Consider the following 12,447-nt stretch of genomic DNA (forward strand, 5'->3'; position numbering starts at 1 on the left):
AGCTTTGTGATATTAATGAATGAAAAGCCTGCTCTGAGACAGGGATGTTGGCCAACAGGAACTTCACTGTTGACGTTACACATCAAGCGGTGCCAAGAACATAGTAGGTCTTAACAGTTAGAGAAAAACAAATACTGGGCTCTGCAGCCTTTTGGTGGGAACACTGTTTCTGCAAACCCAGGAGCCTGAAATGAAACAGGAAAATTTCTCCATAAATGTCCAACCCACCTTTGATTCAGAGTGCTGGGAAGGGAAGGGAAGGGAAGGGAAGGGAAGGGAAGGGAAGGGAAGGGAAGGGAAGGGAAGGGAAGGGAAGGGAAGGGAAGGGAAGGGAAGGGAAGGGAAGGGAAGGGAAGGGAAGGGAAGGGAAGGGAAGGGAAGGGAAGGGAAGGGAAGGGAAGGGAAGGGAAGGGAAGGGAAGGGAAGGGAAGGGAAGGGAAGGGAAGGGAAGGGAAGGGAAGGGAAGGGAAGGGAAGGGAAGGGAAGGGAAGGGAAGGGAAGGGAAAGGAAAACTGCAAGTAGGCTACTCCCTGGTATTTCTTGAGATTTACTGGGCCAGAGGGACCATCCCAGCCTGGTGTCTGATCTTCCCACTTGTAATGGCTTCTTCTGTCAGTCTTGTGATAGGTCTCTGAGGATGCTTTACACCTCTTTGGTGCCTGCAGCACCAGTGAGAGAGACCCTGAGGAGTTTCTCTGTCATCAATGCTTCACATCGTGATTATTCTCACCTAGATGACTCCTGCAGGTTGAGAAAAATGGCAGGAGGGAGAGGCAGAGGAAGGAGAAGAGCTTGGTAATAAACGTTGTCATTCCTAAAACCTACACTCCATAGCGCTGCACCTACCTCCTCCTCAGATGTGGGCAGTAAGCTGAGTGTTAGATGCAGGAAGGGGTTGGCATCCTACCTGTCACCTTCTGAGAAACCTCATGGGAGCTGTTCAGAAAGCAGTTACTTTCACAGGTGTTGTGCTCCCCTCCCCCATACTGTTTGATGAATTTTTAAAAAATGCACAAAGTCCTCGAATGCCCCAAATCTTCCTCAGCATTTCACAGAGGCACCAGCTTTCACCTCCCGCTGCGAAGCACCAAGATCCTGCAGGTCTATTTCCTCCTGTAAAGCGTGTGTTAAAGAAGCGGGTAAGGCACGAGTGGGGGGGAAACCAAACAAATTTGTCCTCAGCTGTGCACTGCTTCTGGCAGTGGGGTGACTCAAAGGGAAACCCAAGCGCTGGTGAGGGAGGGAGGAAGCGCCTGGCAGGCTGATTTCCTCTGGGCACTCGGTCAGGGGTTAGCTCGCTCCGGGTTCCTGATTTCACCGGGAAGCCTGTGGGGTGGTGAACATCCTCCTGCTCCCTAACACAGGTGAGTTTCGTCACAATCACTCCATTTCTGATTTTCTTATGTGTACCTATCTCTCAGTATCTCTACATGCCAAATTTTAACTTCCTCTTTATAAGGCGCCGAGAACCAAAGAGATTTTAAGGCCAAAGGGTTAGGATTTCACTAGCCCAGGAAATGTGTATTATTTTGTTAACAGGAAAGACCTGATCTTTCCAAAGTGCTTAATTGTTCTTATCCAATGCCCCTTTTCTTGGCTGAGCCCTGGCCTCTTGCAGTAATGATGTTTTCAGATTGTCAGGGACAGAAAAAGAAAAAAGAAACTGGCTGTGGGGCAACCAAGAGGAAGTGGTTTGCACGACGTTTCCCCTCCTTCTCATCTTTCTCTGTCTGGACTTATTTGCTTTCCTTTTCTCCCCCCACACACCTCCTTTGGCAAGCATGTGCCCCAGAATAAGCCCAGGAGGTTTCTTGTTATGTTGCATTTGAAAGCTGGGCTGGGAACGAGAGATCGGTCTTTTTCTTCATAAATAAAAACGTGAAGCACACGATTCATCCCAGAGAGGGAGGAAGGGTAACAGGACGAGACGAGCTGGGGGAGACCAGGCAATCTGTCCTCTGCGAGGAGGGATCTGATGCCCCAAAATGCTTCGGTTTGCCCTGGGAAGATGTGTGTCCGTACCCTGCTGTGGAAGCAGTGAGAGCGAGGTGTCCGAGCCCTGCTGCCCCTCCTGCAGAAAGGAGAGGGCAGGAGGCAGGCAGGGCATGTGGTGGGTGCAGGGGGGGGTGCTTTTGTTCCGAAAGCCACATCCTGTCCGGCTCAACCTTCCTGATCATCCCAAGGCTTTCTGCAGGGTGAGCCTGGCGGGGAGGTGTCCGAATGCTGAAGAACAGCAATGGAGGAAAGCAAAAGCAAAGTGATTCAGGAGCGTATGCCCATGGCTCCCAGGGGGCTGCACTTCATGGAGGAGGTTTGCACTGAGATGCTGGGATCAGAGGGAAATGAACAGCTCAGAGGCCCAGGAACAGATCCTGCTTTTCTTTCAAGCAGTTTTGGGGTGAACGTTGCATTTCCAGTGACGCTTGCAAGAGGTCAGAATACGGGCAGAGGTCTGGAAGCCTGCCCAGATCGTCTATCTGCTCCTAACATTTCTGGCAGGGAGAGAGCATGCAAGTGGCAAGCAGCAACAATTACCCTCGGTGTCCTGGTGCCTGCTGGCTGCTGCTCCAGGACACAGACCCGGGCAGCCCTTTTCCAGGTCACGAGCACAAGCATGGCATGAAACTCATGAAGCCCATGCAAAAAGTGTTAGTGTGACGCCAGGTTGTACAAGGAGGAACAGGAGAGCACACCAGAACCACGCTGAAATTTGTTCATGCTCAGCCAGCCAGAGGTGAAGCATTGCCACTGTGCTGTGAGGAGCTCCCAGCATGAATTTCCCTGGGATCTGCCTCTCCCAGAGAGGTCTGTGCACTGGCACATGCTGCAGAAAGCCCACAGCGTGTTTATTGCTTCTCCTGGTGCGTGCAGTACAGCCTGGAGAGCGATCAGTGTGAGGGCTGGGAGGTGAAAGGGAGCAGCGCTCGTGCACCAGCTGTCTCACTTATTTTCTGGGAGCTGGTCCAGTGCCACAGGACAAGCCTTTGTTTTGCAGGGAAAGCACAAACTGCTCGGTTCCAGCCCTGCTGGCCAAGGCTGTTCATCCCCACTGAGGTAATGGAGCAGCACTGACTGCCATCGGGTCACGGTGTGGCCAGATGTGGTGGCTGGCATCGGGTACTGGTGGGCACCAGTGATGGCCAAAGACCTCCAGCTGATCCCATCAGCCTCAGCAGATAACATTCAGCAAATCCTAGCAGGATTTTTTTTTCCTATGTTCCTATTTCTCACAAAACGGCTGAGGCTGGAAGGCACCTCTGGAGGTCACCTGGTCCAACCCCTGCTCAAGCAGGGCCACACAGAGCAGGCTGCCAGGACCACCTCCAGGTGGCTTTTGAAGATCTCCAAGGAGGAGACTCCACCACCCCTCTGGGCAACCTCTGCCAGTGCTCCATCACTGAAACAGTGAAGAGTTGTCTCCTGATGTTCAGAGGGCACCTCCTGTGCTCCACTTGCTGCCTGTTGCCTCTTGTCCTGGCACTGGGATGTTTCCCATGTCTAACTCCAGAGGGACTTGGCTGCTTCTTAAGCGTTACTTTTTTAACTGGAAGCTCAGCTGAAGCTGCTATTTTTAACCATAATTTTAAAATTTCTCTGCTATCAGCACTCCTTGGACCTCTTGTGCAAATCTGTGAGTGCCTGGGACTCATTGCTCTACTCTGACACGAAAAGTTCAGGCTCTGTGTGACTAGCAGGTGGAGAAGGCTTCACAGCTTCAACCACAGCTTCAGGAAGACCTGGTTTCCCCTCGCTCTGCCAGCAGGTTTTGCTGCCTTGGATGCTGACCAGCTTCCCAGGCGTGCTGCTCTCACACCATCTGGGCTCTCCTCCTGCAAGGTCACGCAGCCAGCAGGCCGGTAACTGGGTTTGTAGTGACAGCAGCAAACTGGAAATGCTTCCAGCCCCTCGAGGTTTCCCTAATTTACCTTCCCTGTGCAGACCACGGGCAGCCACCCACCCGTGCTGTGTCCCCACAGGGCCGAGATGAGAGGTCATCTTGCCCTGCAGGGCCCTTGTGGGGCTGGCTTTTCTCTTTCCCAAGCCTCCTCTCCTTCTCACCTTGAAAACACAGCTTGGAAACAGTGGCATGAATTCCCTCCAGGTTGGTTCCCCTTGATCTGCCGGGGCTTCCCTGCTGGCCTTGGCCCCACCAGAGCCCCAGAGGACTGCTTGCCCCAGGGCAGGAAGAGTGGAAGGCCCAAGAGCTGTGCAGGGAGTGTTTTTCTTCCTGCTGCATTGAACACTCCGTGTCCCGGATGACCTCAGCCGGTGTTTGGTTGTGCCCTGAGCCCTGTTTCCACATTATTATACAGACTGGGTCACAATGATGTCCAGGAGGTGTTCTGCAGAGCTATCACCGCTCCGTTATTTTTTGCTGAAATGACCTCTTACACCCTCACCTGGTATCATTGCACCAGAGCCGAGAAAGGAAGCAAATGAAAAAACACAGTCCTGACTACCCCTCTGTAAAGAGCACAGACTACACTTTCTTTTTTTTCACCCATCTTCATAAATCTGTCCTCAGAAATGGCTTCAGCTAGTAGCCCCTTGGAACGGCACTGTGTCCAGACAACACAACCCAAGCAGTTCCCCAACTGCTACACCACAAACTGCAACATTTTTTTAGCCAAAGATAAAGCTTGATGGTTTAAGGAATTAATTCCTGCCAGCTTCTGGTGCTGGCACTTTCCGTTCCCAACGAATGTTAGAACGACCCCAACAGCTGGATCAATGGTTTCACAAGAAGCAGTTTCCAGCTCGCGGCTCAGCGGTACATGAAAGTGATTAGCAATCAGGAGGAAAACTGGGACAACGTCAATCTCTTGGGCTGCATCTGCAGTGAGCAGGCAGGATTGCCCATGTCCCAGCCCTGTCCTCTCCCCCTGAGGATTACAACATTTCTTGACGACCTCCATCACAAGCCAAAAACTGGGAGTCTTCTTCTGCCGAAGATCCGAAGTCTGGGAATTCAGGCTAGGAAGCCTAAAGGAAGGATTCAAGCAGGCGTGTACCAGCTTCCTTGCGCAGACTAGCACAGCCCTGCAGGAAGGCATCATCACACATCATGTGTAATTACAGCCGGGGTTAAGCAAAGCAGAATTTGCTAAGATGTAAATGGATCTCAACCTGCATCGATCATTATGAATGTGAAACTCACTGATCTGAACACATGCAATTCTCTCTGCACCCCTCCCCTTTTTTTTCTTTTCTTTTTATTTTTATTTAGCTCTTTGCCTTAAGGTAATTTGCATTTTGGCTCCTTTTCACTTTATGCAGAGCTTGTTCTACCCTGGTCCACTGCACACCCGATGCTGCAGCTTCCAGTGCTTGTATCTACAGCAGAAGGCAAGCAAAAGCAAGGATTTCACCAGCAAATGGTGACCTAAATACAGCAGTGTGTAGATACATGTGGGATGTGTGGGCACAGATGGGCACTGGGTGCCAGGCCAGGACGAGCAGAGGCTTTCTGGACCGCATGTGGAAGCAGGGTCCAGCAGCCTCCTCCAAGATACTCACATTTGCTCACCCACCTGCTCCCCACCAGGGGCCTGGAGGCTTCCTCCTGACCTCCAAGGGATATTTGCAACTTGATTTTCCGGGCTCCTGCCCTGGTTTGGTGGTTGCATCCTCCCAGACCTTCTGGTGTGCCTCTCAGACCCCTGCACTATCCCGGTTTGCCTCCTTCTACATGCATTTGGGTGATATTTTAAATCCCGCTCTTCTTTTATGGCATTGTCTGGAACAAAATAAATAATTATCAAAATAAATAATTATCCAGGCCCAAAAAGAGCGAGGGAATTTCAAGACGATGTTTCCCATTGCTGTTTTCTGCATGCAAAATCAGAGACAGGTCTAGCTACTGGCTTGAGGAATAAGTAAATAACTGGAGGACAGTCCATAATCCAGCACATTAAAGCCAAACTAGCAGCTTAGTTTAACAGCAAGCAACGCAAGGTGACCATTTGTCATTTAGACCTGTCTGACCTCCAGAGCAGTGCTGCCAGCAGAAATGGGATTGCTCTTGAGATGCCCTAACAGGTTGTAAGGAGTAAGCTGAGGTGTGGCTTGGCAGCAGGGAGGACAAGAACTGGTCAATAAAGGGGGCTCGAGAAGCTCTGTTACCGTGTTATAGGACCTGCTTTCCTCCCAGACCTGCAGAGGTTAGCTCTCTGCAGCATGCTGGTTTTATTTATATATAAATATATTTTTATAAATTTATATTTATTACATTTATGCGCCATCCCTTCGGGAGCAGCACGTCCTCCCTTTCTGCCTGCTGCTGAGGAGAGCAGTGGGATCCGGCCTTAGAAAGCAGCGACTCATTAAATTGGGAGGGAAGGATCTCTGGGGGATTGCAGGCTTGGGGTAATTATTTTTCTGCTGGCTTTCCCTGACATCCTCGCTGGCACAGTCACCTGAGGATGCCTTTCATGGACGCTGAAAGACACCTCCCTTTCCTGCCCAAGCAAAATCTGTGCAGTTAATGACCAGGCTTCCTAATGAGGCTGTAAGTTAGGACTTCTTTTGGCCTTCTCCCAGCTACATGTATAATCCTAAAGCTTCTGTATAGTGTCCATTGCTTCCTGCTTGGTCTCTCTCCAAGCCCTGTGCCTTTCCCATTTGCATGTCACTGCAGCTGGCACCTGCCCAGTGCTACCGTGGAAATGACCTTCCTTGAGTGGGACCTGCCTGCTGTCACCCACCCCACAACACTTATTCCTTCCTGCAGAAGCATCACCCTGCACCTGACGCTTGCCTTCTGCCCATTGGTGCTGTGCTGCTATCCGAATCCTCTGCTCACTCTCTCATCCTGACACCTGGCACTTTTGCTTCTCTTTCTGCTGCTGATGCCGGCTGCAGCTGCAGCTCAATCATAATGTTTGGTGCGTTATTTTTTTTTCTCCAAACCCCTTCATTTTTTCCTTCTCATCCCCTTTAAACCGACAGCTGGTGCCCCCAGTAAGGCTGGGATGGTCTGAGGGACACAGCTTTCTGCTTGGCTCTCCTCCTGACTTCAGAGGTTAGGGAGCAGGTGACAGAGATCAGACAGGCTCCTGTTGGATGCTTTCGTGTGACAGTGCTCACGGGGCAAGAGAGGCTCACTGCTGAAAACCCCGTTGCTTTGTTGGAGGTGCCAGGAGCAGGAGGGGCTGCACAGCAAGAGCTTTCAGACCATGACTGCAAGGTCGCCACTCCTCCGTGATGTCAGCCTGTTTGCTCTCCTCTGAAGGAGCTTCTTTGTCTGCTGCCCCAGCAGGATCTCAAACCCCAGAAACCCCAGGGCTTATCTTATCCCAGTCTGCCTTTTTTTTTTTTTTTTCCTTCATACTTCAAAACCCCACCAAAAGGGAGAAAAGCTACACCCCAGGGTCTCTGCACACCACATTTTTCTAGGAAAGCCCAATAACCAACAGAACCCTGGACAGCCCACATGTCTTCATATTGGGAAACCTGAAAAAAAAAAAGGAAATAAAATAAAATAAAAAAAAGGATCTCCCAACTTCCTGATGGCTGCAGAACAGCCATTTGCAAGCACATTGCCCTGGCACCCCCGTGCCAGCCACCCTCTAGATGAGGTTCCCCCGTGGGTTTGCTGAGAGGAGAGAGACGTGCAGACAGCTCCACTGCATGGCCTGGTGGTGGTGGGGCTGCTGGCAGCCTACACCAGTGAGCACACCTGGTAGGGCAGTGGGTCATCCCCAGGCCATCCCGCCACCCTGAAAGCTCCGTATCAAAGCACAGAGGCTCTGCCCACAGGAGCCAGCCCCTTAGGCTGGAGGTGGGGGCAGGAGGTACCTGCCCAAAGCCCCTTCCCTGCTGTCCACTGCAGCCTGGGACTGACCATGGGCATTGTGCAACTGGAGCTTGATACTCAGGACTATACCTGGGTAATAAATCTCCTTCCAGAAGCATCAGCATGGCTTTGAACCTTTCCCACCTATGGCATCCTTTTTTTTTTACTGCACAGATGCCTCCTTCTAATTCCCACCAGGACTTTGCTGCAGCCCTAAACCGGTGTTGATGCCACCTCTGCAGGTCAGTGGTACAGGAATACCCTGGTACTCTGAGCAAGGGAAAATGAACATCTCAGCTCCAGTCTAAGGAGCTGAGGCTGATTAAACCATGGAAATCTAGTCATCAAATGTCTTTTGCTGTTTCAGAATAACTTTCCTGAGCAAAGGAGGAGGTCTTGACCTGCGTCAGGGACGGTGGAGCCCAGGTGCTGGCTGCGCTCAGGGAAGTGGGAGCTGTGAGCCCATCTCTCTCCTGCTAGGAAAATGCCAGTGCCTGGTATTTAATCTGAAAATGCACTGACACTTCAATTGAAACAGAAAGGTCATGAGTCAGAGTTTCCCTCTGAGCATGGACTTACTTCTTCTGAGAATGAATCGAGCACTTCTGACCCGCTTAGCAGGAGCAACATGGGAGTGAGTGAAAGCCTTGCTGTTTACGGGGTGAGACTGGATCGGGCACTGAGGCTGCAAAACACCACAAGTGTAACTGCTTTCCCTCTTGTCCAAGAGACGTTTTGGTCCTGGCATGACAGTGAAAGCAGAAAGAACTGCAGGTATGACTTTGGGCCTCACGTGGCTCACTGGAAGCACCAGTGATCTTGTTTACATTGAAACCGAGAGCAGGCTCAATGCTGCCGCTGAGATGAGATGATTTTTGTGGCTGGTTCTGATTGCCCCATATTACCTCTTTCAGTACTACCATCTATTTATTAAGACCAGACCTGACTACAACAAATGGTGCCTGTATGTGGTGCCCCACTCCGTCTCATTTCCACCCCACGGGAACGTGGCCATGACACACGGGCTCAGGTGTCCCTGGACATGTCACTTTGCTCCCTTTTCTCCATCCTCCCGGCTCTTCGAAGCTGGACCCACACGTATAGCAACGTTCTTGGGGTGGAGGCAGGGATGTGGGGTGTCTTTGGGTGGGACCTTGAGCACCCCACTGTTAAACACACCTGTAATGACCCCCACACAGAGCAGCTTGTTACAGAATCGCCAGTCAGACAGATCAAGCTGCTGGTTCGGGGGGGGGGGGATAGTGTCTTGGGCAAAATTTGTTCACAGGGCAAAACTCTCAAACAGCCAGAAGCATTTCTACTGCAGTTTTCTGCATCTGGACCTTCTGCTAGGAGATAGTTGCGTGTTTGAGATGTCTTGAGTAACAGAAAGAAATAAACAGCATGTATTATTTAGCATATTAAAAATAGACACAAAGTAGGACTCGAATATTGCTCTGTGTTCATATTTTTTTACCTAAGGTAGTTTAATTCTCCATAAAAACAGCTCATACAGCCCTGAAAAAAAATAAATCATATGTCTAGCATAGAGGTAACATTGATCAAACCTGGTAAATATTTAAGCTGTTCACATCCTGTGATTGCCTGATCAGTACCAACCATCACTTCTTGCACCAAGCATGAGCAATGCCCATCTGCAAACAAATATTCTATTTTTTTCCTGGGGAATTAGCATCCAATATGAAACCCTTGCCCATTAAAGATGAGCACTGTCAATGTAAGCAGCACATTTGTTTCTGTTGGTTAGGTCCAGACACCAAGGGCTGACGTGACCATATGCAAAACACAAATTCACTGGTCTGTTTGGAAAACAAGGTGGGGATAGGACTTGGGAATGATTTCCTGAAGTCTCTGGTGCAAAAAGCCCTTGGGTTGTTTGCACAAGCATCTGTGCTCTTTACAGACAGAAAGCACTGTAGGTCAGCAGGCAAACCTTTGGCAAGCAAGATTGGCAGAAGAAAAGAGAAAGATGAAGGGACAAGTGAAAAAAAAAGCCCACGTTCCTCCTCATCTTCTGAATTGCAGGACACGCTGGGAGGGTTGCTGTTACATGTGTAATTGCTATATGTGCCCTTGGAGGCCCATCAGTATTCTCGTTGGGTCTAAAAGGAGCTTGTGGACCTTGGTGCCCCTCCGGGTTGCTCTGCTACTCCTCATCAGGCTCAAAATTATAGCATTAATAGAATAACTGTGCCATGGCAGCAGGCAAAGAAAGGCATGGCACATGTAGCACAGTTGCATGGGGAACAACCACGACCCAACCAGAGAAACCCATGGTGAGGGAAACCTACAGAATACCTGACCTGGAGCTGACACAGAGCAGAAAAAAAAAAAAGAATAGAAAAAAAAAAAAAAGAATGGAGAAAAAAGAGGGTGGATAGTGCCAAAGGTAGTATGGCAGCAGGAGATAAAAGGCGGAACTGTTATCTGTGGCACGAGCAATAGCAGGGCAAGCAGTGGAGCAGGAAAAGCAGCACAGAGAGCTGGAGCTGGCGGCTAGCACAGATGCTGAAGAGGATTTCTGAGACCTGTTGTGAATCTGTGTGTGCAGGCAAAGCGTCAGCACACGTAAAGGAAAACCACAGCCAGCAGTGCCACTGGAACAAAAAACTGAGGCTCAGCAGCACGCTGGTACGTGAGCACTTCGCAGCTCCTACCCAGTCAGTAGCCAAGTTGTGTGGTGCAACAGGGAGATGCCCCTGCCCCAGGCCTTCACAGAGTGTTTTAAGGGAGAAAAGACAAAAAAAAAAAAATAGCCTGTGGGAGGGGTTGGCTTATTTACAAGCACTAGTAAGCACTTTTGGGAAAGAAGCAATTTTTATAGCACACACACTTACCCGTAAAGACAAAAATAGGGATATTTTTGCAGTGAAGGACACGGGTAAATAAAATATAAAACAAAAATAGGGATATTTTTGCAGTGAGTGAATAGCAGTGAGGGACATGGGTTGGTGATGGGATGCAGCAGGTCAGGCTGATGGTTGCACTTGATGATCTTGACAATTCCATGAAAGCATGCCGTGCCTGCCTGTCACTTGTTCTTCATGCCCTTTCAGCGAGCCAGGGTAGCTGCCACAGTCACAATTCTTCAAAAACCCACCCAAAATCCTGCTGTGACAGGAGGAGACCGGTCCAGACTGGGAAATAAATTCTTTGGAGGTTACGAAAGAGACAGAAGTTGCATCCATGACAGGAAATGCCAGAGACTGAAGTGTTTGAAACTGGGAGAAAGCTGAGGGGAAATGCCAAACAACTTCTTGCAGAGATGATGCTGGTTCCTAGACACCCACTTACGGCCCCATAAGCATCCATTTACGGGGCCAGACAGAGGCAGGATACCGCACTTCTGGGATGCGTGGCCCATGCTGCTGCTGCGGGTACAGGGGCACCAAGGGCCCAGCCTCAAGCCCACTATCACCAGGTGTTATCATGAGAGGGAATTTATTGCCTCTCGGCTGCTGACTGATGCAGAAGACAGAGACGGATGGCTCTGCGTGCCCGAACCTGCTGCAGAGCTCTTTGCTCGTGTGAGGGATGAGTCAGCCAGATGCAGAGCAAAGAACAGCTTCCTGGTGTTTGATCCTAAAGCCCTGTGTCAGGAGCTCTTTCGGTATCTCTCAGCAAGAGCACAGGCACAGCAACTTCCCTACGTGCCAAGAGTTTCCACGTGAGAGGGGGAGAGTCTCCCCTAAAGCAGGCATTTCAGAGTGGTGGAGCTTTCCTGTGGGAAGCAAGCTAAAAAGGAGCCAGCTAAGCCAGTGCTCGTGCTGTTCCTGCTCGGGTGAGCGGGTGAAAAAGCCTCTGTTTCCTCGTCCTGTTCGGGTTCAGACACACAGAGGTTGTCCAGGGCTCCTCCCATGCCCTTCAGGAAGCGGGGTCTTCCTTTCACTCCCCAGACCACAGAAATAGCTAAAACAGCAAAACAGGAGCAGCAAAAGCTGCCAGGAGCACAGGGTGCCCTGCTGCCTGCACTGAGCACAAGCAGCACGAGGATCGATTTCCAAGGCAGCACAACAAAACAGCGTATTGCAAGTCTGCTGCACAAAACCAAAAGTCCTCAAGACCCTCCTAATGTGTGCATCGTGGTGCCTGAGGAGTGTGTCACCTCCATGCCAGGCCGTCAGCAGCCAGCTTGGTGAAGCAGGGGCACTGCCCTGGTGAAGGACTCCTCACACCCTGCCGTGGGATGGAAATGGGTTCCCCAGCTCTGCTCCTGCTGCTGGAGGAGATCTCCACGCCCACCCAGCAGCCCCAGTGGGCTGGATATCTGCCCACCACAAGTGTGGTCCTCCTGTGGCGTATGTGCGGAGGGTCTGCTGCACTGGACAGGCTGGGAGGTGCCAAGGGCACAGCCTCAAGTGTCAGGCAGAGAAGCAAAGCCACTTGGTGCATTTCTCCTGAAGTCCCTGACCATCTCTAAGTACACCAAGACAGAAATGCAAGTCTGATGGCCAAGGGCTGAAAGGGCATTTCCTCCCAGCTGCCCTCCCAGGAGAGAAAACATTTCAGAAAACTTCTTCAGGAAAGAAGTGCAAAAAGAGGTGGATCTGGCAGAGAGAAGGGGAGATAAACAGAAAGAGCTGTGTTGAAAACAATTCTCTTTTGGTTATTTTTGTCAAAAGGGAATCATG

At 50.6% G+C, this 12,447-nt stretch overlaps 1 long non-coding RNA gene across 1 annotated transcript; it reads left to right on the plus strand.

The window, feature by feature from the left end:
- The first annotated feature begins 1,231 nt into the window (after window positions 1–1,231).
- Window positions 1,232–9,240, plus strand: LOC106015683 (uncharacterized). Its single transcript, XR_001187885.5, has 3 exons — window positions 1,232–1,364; window positions 7,970–8,037; window positions 8,163–9,240. It is a non-coding gene; the product is annotated as an uncharacterized lncRNA (long non-coding RNA).
- Window positions 9,241–12,447: the final 3,207 nt, after the last annotated feature.

This window comes from Anas platyrhynchos, chromosome Z (assembly GCF_047663525.1).
Source record: "Anas platyrhynchos isolate ZD024472 breed Pekin duck chromosome Z, IASCAAS_PekinDuck_T2T, whole genome shotgun sequence".
NCBI lineage: Eukaryota > Metazoa > Chordata > Aves > Anseriformes > Anatidae > Anas > Anas platyrhynchos.